The 11,337-nt window shown below is 37.4% G+C and overlaps 2 non-coding genes across 2 annotated transcripts; one reads left to right on the top strand and one right to left on the bottom strand.

The window, feature by feature from the left end:
• Positions 1-314: 314 nt before the first annotated feature.
• LOC122082908 lies at positions 315-421 on the bottom strand. The gene has a single exon (XR_006141449.1). It is a non-coding gene; the product is annotated as a small nucleolar RNA R71 (small nucleolar RNA).
• Positions 422-8,497: 8,076 nt separating this feature from the next.
• Positions 8,498-8,605, top strand: LOC122082953. The gene has a single exon (XR_006141489.1). It is a non-coding gene; the product is annotated as a small nucleolar RNA R71 (small nucleolar RNA).
• The last annotated feature ends 2,732 nt before the right edge of the window (positions 8,606-11,337 follow it).

The following is an 11,337-nucleotide window of genomic DNA, read 5'->3' as shown; positions in this document are numbered from 1 at the left end:
GTTCATGCATAGTTCTACCACAAGCCCAGGGCAATAATTTTGAACTCAAATCTCAATACATCACTATGTTACCCCACTTCCATGGGTTGACCTCTGAGGATGCATATCTATTTCTAAGGGAATTTGAAGAGGTATGTGTTCTAATTAAGATCCAACAACTTTCTGATGATGCTGTTAAGCTTAGGTTTATCACTTTTGCATTGAAAGACCAAGCTAAGAAGTGGTTATATGGGTTGCCCACAAATTCTATAACCTCATGGGAACAGTTCACAGTTGTCTTCCTTAAGAAGTTTTTCCCAACTCACAAGACCAATAAGCTTAGAAGTGATATCCTTCAGTTTAGGCAAAAGCCTAGTGAGTCATTTTCCAAATTTATGGAGAGATTCAATGATCTACTCCAAGAATGCCCTCACCATGGCCTAGACCTATGACATTTATGTCAAATAATTTATGAGAGTATTGATTATCCAACTAAACAAATGATAGATTCTATGTGCCCTGAGGGATTCACATCCTTTACAGATGAAGAAAAGGCATGAGAATTCTTACTTGACTTAGCTGACAAAACTCGTGAGTGAAAATCAACCCAAGAGAGTGAAAGAACTATAGGAAGAAAAGGATATTTTGTGGATGGAATAGTAACCAAGGAAGCCCATTTGGATAGCCTAATCAAGAGAATTGAGGCTATTGTTCCTAGAGAGCCATCATCAGTCAATTTGGTTAAGATTTGTGCTTGGTGTCAGTCCCCTGGACATCTCATAGAAGAATGCCCTAACACCTCTGGGGGCACTTCTAATGATAGTGTTAATGCCTTATACCAGAATAATCCATATAGTAACACCTACAATCCAGGATGGAGAAATCATTCAAATTTCTCTTGGAATCAGGGCAACCAAACAGGGCCTTCCAATTTTCATAATCGAGGTCAACCTGAACTCCAAAGGCCTCCCTTTGCACAACAATATTTTTTCCAAGATACTTTTCCTAAGTCAAATGTAGGACCTCAGGCTAGTTTTCCTAGGGCCCCTCTCCTATCATCTTATCAGCAACCCCCTGGGTTTACCAACACTGGAAAGGCAAGTAGAATAAGTGACTTGGAAGAAAATATGACCCTCCTCATGACAAGCCATCAAAATCTTACGAAAGAACTCACTTAAATTGTCTCAATTATGCGTGAGAGGGAAAAAATAAACTTTACCCAGTCAACCAGAGCCTAACCTTAGGCATCATTAGCTTGTTAGTTCACAAACATCAACTAATGCACCACCGAATATAGTACAAGGTCAGACCCAACAAGGGCCCTCTAACCAATGTAATGTTGTTTATGCCCTTAGGAGTGGTAGAGAGTACCAATAGAGCGTTCTTAAATCTTCCTCATCTATTACTCCTGTTAACTCTTCTTCAGTTGAGGACACAAGTGTGCCTTTTGTTCTAGGTTCGTCTGATGAACCTAAAGATTTTTTTGAAACTAAAGATGATTTGGTTGAGGAAACAAAAAATGATTCTTCTGAATAGGGGCAAATCCCTAACAGTCCTTATGTTCATCCTATCCCATTTCCTAATCGCTTGGTACACAAAAAGAAGACTACTTCCATGGATAAAATTTTAGAAGTTTTCAAAAAGGTAGAAGTAAACATCCCTCTTTTGGATGTCATATCCCAGATCCCCGCCTATGCAAAGGTACTGAAAGATTTATGTACTCACAAACGTATTACTAGTGTGCCCAAAAAGACGTTCTTGGCAAGTAACATTAGTTCCATAATTAATCAGCCTATAACAGCCAAGTATAAGGATCCAGGGAGCCCTACCATATCTTATGTCATAGGCAACACTTACATTGAGTATGCTTTACTTGACCTTGGTGCAAGTGTGAATCTTTTACCTTACCATGTGTACAAGCAACTTGGATGAGGAGAATTGAAAGCCACTGAAACTACTCTTCAGTTGGTAGATAGGTCTGTTAAAATTCCTAAAGGGATGGTTGAGGATGTCTTACTAAAGGTCGGAGAATTTATTTTTCCTGTTGATTTCATTATGTTAGATACCAAGCCTTTCTCAACCAAGGATGAGATCCCAATAATTCTAGGAAGACCATTCTCGGCTACCAATAATGCATTAATTAACTACCGAAATGGTTTCTTAAGATTATCTTTTGGTAACCAAACTGTTGAGTTTAACATGTTTATGATAGGCAAGCAACCATATATGGAAGAAGAAATTAATATGATTGAGGATTTTCTAGATTTTTCTGATGATTTAATTACCAACTTTGATATTAATTTTGATTCAGAATTCCAAGAATGTATGGATGAGTTGGATGATGATAATGAAAATTTCTTTTCTAAAGTCTTGAGTATTCACACACCTGTGGAGCCCTTAGGACCCCTTTCCAATTCCATTCCCAAACCTTTCATAGTTGAGCCCCCTAGGCTAGATCTTAAGGAGTTGCCATCTAATTTGAGGTATGCTTTCCTAGGGCCTGACCAGACTCTTCCTGTAATAATTGCTTCAAATTTGACTTCTAGCCAGGAAGAAGAGTTACTTAAAGTGTTAAAAGATAATAAGGAAGCCCTAGGGTGGACCATGGCTGATATCAAGGGTATAAGCCCTTCTATTGTGCAACAACATATACATCTTATGGAGGATTCCAAACCATCCACGAAACCCCAAAAAAGAGCTAACCCAGTGTGATGGAAGCTATTAAGAAAGAGATCCTAAAGTACTTGGATTATAGAATAATTTATCCTATTTCTGACAGCCAATGGGTAAGCCCAGTTCACGTAGTGCTTAAGAAGTTAGGTGTGACTGTAGTTCTCAATGCCAATAATGAACTAATTCCAATCCGTGTCCAATCTGGGTGGAGAGTGTGCATAGACTACAGAAAACTTAATGTGATAACCTAGAAGGACCACTTCCCATTGCCATTCATTAACCAGATGTTAGAGAGGTTAGCTGGACATGAATACTATTGTTTTCTTGATGGATATTCCGGCTATACCCAGATCCTAATTGCTTTAAAGGATCAACAAAAGACCACTTTTACATGCCTATATGGAACATTTACTTACAGACGTATACCCTTTGGGATTTGTAATGCCCCTACTACATTCCAACGATGCATGATAAGCATCTTTTCTGACATGGTCGAAAAATTCTTAGAAGTATTTATGGATGACTTTTCAATTCATGGGAATTCCTATTCTGAATGTCCTCATCATCTTTCTCTAGTTTTGAAAAGGTGCATATCTAAGAATTTGGTTTTGAATTGGGATAAATGCCATTTCATGGTTAAATATGGTATTGTTTTAGGCCATGTAATATCCAATGAGGGAATTAAGGTAGATAGAGCCAAAGTGGATTTAATTGATAATTTACCACCTCCTCAATCTGTTAAGGACGTCCGGTCTTTTCTAGGGCATGCGGGCTTCGACAGAAGGTTTATTAAGAACTTTAGTCAGTTAGCCCGACCTCTCACTTCATTATTTGCCAAAGATCAAACTTTTGAGTTTTCTAAAGAGTGCCTAGAATCCTTCAAACAACGTAAGAAGGAGTTGACCAATACACCCATTGTTCAACCACCTGTTTGGACTGAATCTTTTGAACTGATGTGTGATGCTTCAGATTTTACCATAAGAGTGGTTTTGGGTCAAAGGATTAATAAGTTACCCACTGTCATTTACTGTGTTAGTAGGACCTTAAATGGTGCACAACTCAATTATACAACCACTGAAAAATAATTTTTAGCGGTTGTGTTTGCATTAGAAAAGTTTTGGTCTTACTTAATTGATTCACATGTGATGGTGTATACTGATCATTCTACTATCAGATACTTAGTTCAGAAGAAGGATGCCAAATCCCGTCTCATTAGGTGGGTTTTACTTTTGTAAGAGTTTGATTTAGAAATTAGAGAAAAAAAAGGAGTTGAAAACCTAGTTGCAGACCATTTATCCCGGCTTCCCAATTCCTTGACTGTCGATTCTCCAGTCAACGAGAACTTTCCAGATGAACAGTTATTTGCAGTGTCCAGTGATCCATGGTTTGCTGATATTGTCAACTTCTTAGTTTCAAGTGTGACTCTGGATCACTGGTCCACCCAAGATAAGTATAGGTTTCATTCCCAAGTTAAGCATTTTTTTCTAGGATGATCCTTATTTGTTTAAGATATGTCTGGATCAGATTATCCGACGATGTATTCCTTATCATGAGCAACATTCTATTCTCTCTTTTTGTTATGATCATGCATGTGGTGGACACTTTGGACCTAAGAAGACTGCCGCAAGGGTTCTCCAATACGGATTTTATTGGCCCACTCTTTTTAGAGATACTTTTGATTTCTACAAGGCTTGTCCCGCCTGTCAGTCTTTTGATAGTATCAATAAGAGGAATATGATGCCCCTCAACCCTATTTTGGTAGTTGAGATCTTTGATGTATGGGGCATCGATTTTATGGGACCATTCCCTAATTCCTTTGGGAATTTATACATACTTTTGACCGTTGATTATGTTTCTAAATGGATAGAGGTCATACCTTGTAAAACTAATGATCACAAAGTAGTGGTCCAGTTTCTAAAAGAGAACATTTTTTCTCGCTTTGGTGCATCACGTGCAATAATTAGTGATAGGGGTACTCATTTTTGTAATCGGCCTTTTGAGGCCCTAGTGAAAAAGTATGGGATCACACATAAGTTATCTACCCCTTATCATCCCCAAACTAGTGATCAAGTGCAGGTGTCTAATAGGCAGATCAAACAAATCTTGGAGAAAACTGTTAATCCCAATCGTAAGGATTGGTCCCTTAGGTTCATTGATGCCTTGTGGGCCTATCAGACTACATTCAAGATCGATCTTGGTCAGTCTCCCTACCGTTTGGTGTATGAAAAAGCTTATCACTTACCAATTGAGTTAGAGCATAAGGCTTTTTGGGCTATCAAGAAGCTCAACTTTGATTTTTCCAATGCGGGAATTCATCGTAGGCTCCAACTATTTGAGTTGGAGGACCTTAGGAATGAAGCCTATGAAATTTCTAGGATTTACACGGAAAAGACTAAAACTTTTCATGATAAGCACATTCTGCATAAATCTTTTACAATTGGTGATAAGGTCTTATTGTACAACTCTCGATTGCATCTTTTCCCTGGTAAGTTTAGATCTCGATGGAATGACTCGTTTATTATTCATAATATATATCCCCATGGGGCTGTGGAGATTCTGAATCCAGGAACAAGGGTAATTTCGAAGGTTAATGGTCAGCGTTTAAAATCATTCATCGAGTTTCCTAATACTAGTAGTGAAGAGGTTATAGATCTCCATGAACCTCTTTACACTGATGACTAACTTTTAATCAGGTATGACCCCCTTGCATTGTCTTTGTTTTTAATTCTTTTCATGCATTGAGGACATTGCATGACTTAAGTGTGGGGGAGGGAAACCAGTTTTTCTTTTCCACTTTGTTTTATTTGTTTTTCTTTTTGTTTTTGTCCTACTTTGGCTTTTGGCTAATGATCATACCATTCGGTTGCTTGATGTATGAAAATAAAATTTTTGACTAAGGTACCCATTTTGAATGTATAAAAGCCCTGTTGAGAAGAAAGAAATAAGCTTGTGTCTTGAGATGGGACTTTCTTTTGAAAAATAAGAGACCCTTATTTTATGGTGTTGGACCATATGTAAGTCTGTGGGTTCCTTGTACTTTTGATTTGGAGTTGAGACCTTTTTAATTTGGCATGGGTTGACAAATGCATAATTTTAAATGAAATGTGAAATGTGGTATAAAGAAGAATAAGAATTGATTCCCTTGGAACTAGACAGGGCATTGCGCTTCAGGAAGCATGGTGTCTTGATCGAAATTCCTTGGGAGGAAACTTCTGAAGGAACTCTAGCATTACTGTCTTTGTGGGCATATGCAAAAATCGAAGCTACATAGTAACTTGGGTTTCTGGTGTTTGCTCCACCATGTCATTCAGGCCAAAAGTAGTGGAGTAGAATAGAGTTTAAGCAAAAAAAAAAAGAGAAAATAATTTACAAATTTCATTAATGCTTTGTAATATGTTTTGGTAAAAAACACTCCAACGCCTTAGTCATTGGTTCCCTATTTCTTTACAAGTGGTTTTTCCTTAAGATAAGGATGTTTTGGAAGAGACGAGGTGAGTTCTAAATTAAGAAATATGCTAGTACCTGGAATTGATCAAGGGTAATAAAAGTTCAAGTGTGGGGGTCCCTTGTAAGAAAAATTCTTTGCTATGGATCAGTATGAGCCTTACTTTTAGCCAAGGTTGGGATTTATTTATTCTGAATTTTGGGTGTATATTCACTGCAAATACCCACGAGACACAACTCGTCAACTAGGGTAACTTAGGAGTTTAAAGGCTTGTTGCACGTGCTAAATGCAACCGTGATTCCTACGAAAGTGAGTTAGGCTTTTTATTTCATTTCTTTATTTATTTATCTTGCTCGAGGATGAGCAAAAGTCAAGTATGGGGGAATTTGATGAGCACAATAATGTGTGAAATCTTAGGGATATAAGTGTACATTTTGCCCCACTTTGGATAGTACTATTTTTATTTTTCTTGTTTTTTTTTTTTTAATTTCCAAGTCTACAAGAGAAAGTGCTTAAAGTAAATCAAGAACTAGTCCAAAGGTGGGACCCACTCATTGGTACCACATCCTCTCTCCTACAAAATTCTGAATATTACTTTCTCTCCTTGCCACCTCACAAGATCTTAAAGATGCTATGCAAAGATTCCTTTATGATTTAATCAAGATTGCAAGATATTAGTGAATATTGTAAGGAAAGAATAGAATTTGTTAATTATGGAAATAGATTCTCTCTTTCTTCACACAATATCTCAGAGAATGAGGATTTTTACCAAGATTTAATTTAATTTAATTTTCTTTCTTTTCTTAAAGAAGACTTATAGAAGGAAGGAGGCAAGAAAAAAACCCTATAAAAACCCCTTCCTCCCCCCTCCTATTTTATTATTCCCCTTAGTTTATTTTCTAGTTTATGTTTAGTTTTCTTCTCTCTCTCCCTCTCTCCCTCTCTCCCTCTCTCACTCTTTAGTTTTAGTTCTTCTCTAATTTTGCTTTAATCACTTTTGTAATAGTTTTTTATGCCAATTAATGCAAGCACTCTTTTATTCTTATTCAGTCTTTTATGTTTATGATTTATGCAATTGGGTTGTAATTTTTAAAGTTATAGTTCTAGGCTTAGATCTAGGTGACAAGATCATGAGCCGTAGAGCATATTTTCTTTTCAAGTTCAGTTTTTTTTTTTAAGATTTGTTTTCTATAGTACTAGAAATTTCAGATTTGGTTTATTCTAGATCTGGTTTTTAGTACTGGTAGTATCTCAAATCACCCAAGCTTTCAAGTTCAAGCATTGATTCAAGTAAGTAGGCTCCTTTAGTAGTCTTCTCTCCCCTCTCTCATTCCCTCTTCTGACTACCCTTTCTTTCTTAATTTAGGATTTTAATTTCAATCATTACATTATTGCTATCCCTTTCCCCCAAGGTTCATGCATAGTGTATGTGTTGGCTTTGCCCCTCCTAGCCATAGAACCATTAATTTATTATTTTTATTTTAATTGTCTCCCTTTCCCTAAAGCCAAGTAGAGTAACCCTTGTAAGAGTGACTCTCTGGTCAAGTAGGGAAGCTGATGTATCCCTCGGGCTAAGTAGAGAAACCTATTTGTGAGTCTCTCTCTAGCTTTCTCCCCTTTCTTTTACTTTATTTTTATTTAATCATTTTTTTTCTTTATTTATTTATTATTATTTTTTTAAATTATGTGGGTTATTTATTTATTTAATTTTAATTACGTGGCTTGCGTCTTTAAATTCTTAGATGACGAATGGTTAGGACGTTATTTTAGATCCATATGTTTAGGACGGTAATTAGAATTAGATCACAACCATTAATCAGTTCACTTTCGCATTATTAAAAGAAATAAAAAAATAAAGTGGCTGTTCTCCCTGTGTTTGACCTGTAGCTACATTGATCCGTACGCTTGCGGTTACATTTTAAATCCCAACATTACCTTGATTCCAAGTGAAATTTGAGTGATTTATCCATCCTAGATTGTAGGTGCTACTATATGGATTATTCTGGTATAAGACATTAACACTATCATTAGAAGTGCCCCCAGAAGTGTTGAGGTTTTCTTCTATGACATGTCTAGGGGACTAGCACCAAGTACAAATCTTGACCAAATTGATTGATGATGGTTCTTTAGGAACAATAGCCTCAATCCTTTTGATTAGGTTATCCAAATTGGCTTCCTTGGTTATTATCCCATCCACAAAATATCCTTTCCCTCCTATTGTTCTTTCACTCTCTTGGGTTGATTTCCACTCACGGATTTTGTTAGCTAAGTCAAGTAAGAATTCCCATGCCTTTCCTTCATCTGTAAAGGATGTGAATCCCTCAGGGCACATAGACTATCATTTGTTTAGTTGGATAATCAATACCCTCACAAATTACTTGACATAAATGCTATAGGTCTATGCCATGGTGAGGGCATTCTTAGAGTAGATCCATTGAATCTCTCCATAAGTTTGGAAAATGACTCACTAGGCTTTTACTTAAACTGAAGGATATCACTTCTAAACTTATTGACAAGGATTAAAGTATCGGTATCGGTCGCCGTATCGGTCGGTCAAAATTAAGATACGTATCGGAGGGTATCGTATCGTATCGGAGATACGCTAAGATACGGTAAAGATACGCATATAAATGGATAGGGAACACATTTTTATACACTTTTGTATAGAAAAAAATTAAAAAAAGCTATATATAACATGTAGAATGCATAAATACTTAAGTAGAGGGTATCGTATTAATAGACAAATATATTGAGTTGAAAATGTTCAAAATGATGAGGTTTGAGTTTCTTATAGTTTATTCTTTCCTCATTGCCATTGCCACTGTGATGAGTGCCATGAAGAGTGTCGTGGTGGTTCAAATCCTTGGCTAGGACCTTCTTCTTCAATAGGAGCAACTACGATGATATTCTGCACTTGTCGAATATAGGCACAATATTTACCCCAGTCGAAATATTTATGGTAGTGGGTCTCCCATTCATTGTAGAATCTTCTGTATTGCTCAGGAGTGGCCAATGTTGGTCCTACATAAGTCCCATATCCATAGCCCGAAGAAACACCTGAAGATACATGGTGTCCATGTCCGTGTCCGGATGAGGAACCAGCATGATCTGAACTTCTGTACTGCTCTGGATTGGCAAATGATTGTCCTGCATAAGTCCTATATCCATAGGCTGAAGATGCATCTGAAGATACATGGTGTCCATGTCCGGATGAAGAACCAGCAAGATCTGAGCTAATGCACATTGACTCCATGCTACTCATCAATGCATCAGTAGCACTCGGATTGTGGGATCGCCTACCCCTCCGACCAGAAGACTTTGGTTGTGTGCAAGCACCATGATGACTATCTTGTGTTGCATGTGTAAATGCAGCCTCCTCTGTGAAATGTAGTGGTACATAAGTTTGGCCACCACCACTACCACCATCACCACCACTGCCACCACCACCACCACCATCACCACCACCGCCACCACTGCCACCACCACCACCACCACCACCACCATCATCATCATTATTACCATAATCATCATCATCATCATCATCATCATCATCATCATCATCAGCACCATCCTTGTCTTGATCATCATCATCACTATCTGGTTGAGTTACGCTATATGTAGCACCTGATCTCGTCCTCCTAATATCGTCATCATTGGAGCTATCATCATCCTCTTCCATAATTGATGGTGCTTGGGTTTCATCATCAACAATATTTTTAAAATCTTCATTTATATCTCTAATGAGGTCATCTATAATGGGATCAGGTGTGGTTTCTCGTCGATCTTCAGACAATTTGTCCAACACTAAAACATTTTCAGTCTCCTCAATCCATCCCCTAACTGGATCTTCCTCGTCGAGTATGTGGGTGATGTCAATTGGGTTGACATCAATATCATCCCCTGATTTCTCCAATTCTAAATATTTCATCTTCAATTTCATGTTGTAGTGCACATACACTAGCTTCTCCAGCTTCTCATAACTCAGACGATTCCGAGGTTTGGTGTGTATCAATCCGAACGTACTCCAGTTACGTTCACAACCACTTGAGGATGCCGTGCATGATAATATTTTCATTGCGATTGGCCTCAAGCTTGGAGCGCTCCATCCATAGTTCATCCACCAATCAGCTGTACAAAGATAATTGCAACATTAGGAGTTTGAAATAAATTTGAAATACAAGGATAGCTGATTAAGCCTAAATTACCAGGGCGTTGTGTTCCTCTAGCACGGATAGCTAAATGATCAGCAAACTTTTGAGTGGCCTCTCGGAAGTACTTCACCTATACATGTATTAACATATTAATATGCCACTCAATGTATTAAATATTAATCAATGATTCAATATGTAAGTTTAGTAGACTACTAACCTCTTCAATTGCATCTTTTGCCGAATCAATATTAGGAGCTAACTTGTTGATAACATCCTTCAAAGATTCCATCAAATCTTTCCTAAACCTTAAATTATTCTTGTAGTGCAGATCCGGATTCAAATAATAGGCTGCACATTGACATTGTTACATATTACTTATTGTTAACGATTAAATATATTAAATTACTAATAAAGTAACTTATAAATTTAATTGAGAAAATACCTGCCCGATGAAGGTCTTGACCAAATTATTTTCCCATCGACGATTTATAATCTTCAAAAATGCCTTAAATGACTTTGGGTTCTCCTCTTCTATCTTTTGTTTGACAACTTCCATACAATGCACTATATTTCCCATCGTCTGTGCCTTATCACCATCAACTAATTTAAGTATCACAAATAGTGGTTGCATAATCTTAGTAAATCGGTATATCCTTTCCCAAAACTTTGTTGAGGTGATTAGATCTTGAACAGTTTTTCCAATTTCAGTGGTTGCATATCTACTACTGAACCACTCATTAGAGGTGAATGACTTAACTAGCCCTTCCTTCCGTTTTTGAATACTATCAAGTGCAATATAATTTGTTGCAAACCTTGTTGCTGCGGGCCTCACCAAGTCACCTTTTGTGTACTTTCTCATCAATGCCAACACCCAGCTGTGATTGTAGATGAAATTGGTGATCATCTTGGCATCAGAAACCAATGTCTGCACTTTGTTCATTTCACCAATGTCCTTGAACATCAAATCAATACAATGGGCTGCACAAGGTGTCCAGTATAAGGTGGGATACTTCACCATAAGTAAAGTACCAGCCTTTTTGAAATTGGGGGCATTATCAGTCACAACCTGGACAACATAATCTGGCCCAA

This window comes from Macadamia integrifolia, chromosome 6, assembly GCF_013358625.1.
Source record: "Macadamia integrifolia cultivar HAES 741 chromosome 6, SCU_Mint_v3, whole genome shotgun sequence".
Classification (NCBI taxonomy): domain Eukaryota; kingdom Viridiplantae; phylum Streptophyta; class Magnoliopsida; order Proteales; family Proteaceae; genus Macadamia; species Macadamia integrifolia.
The sequence above is the reverse complement of the archived record's forward strand: the minus strand, read 5'-3'. Positions and strand labels throughout refer to the sequence as shown.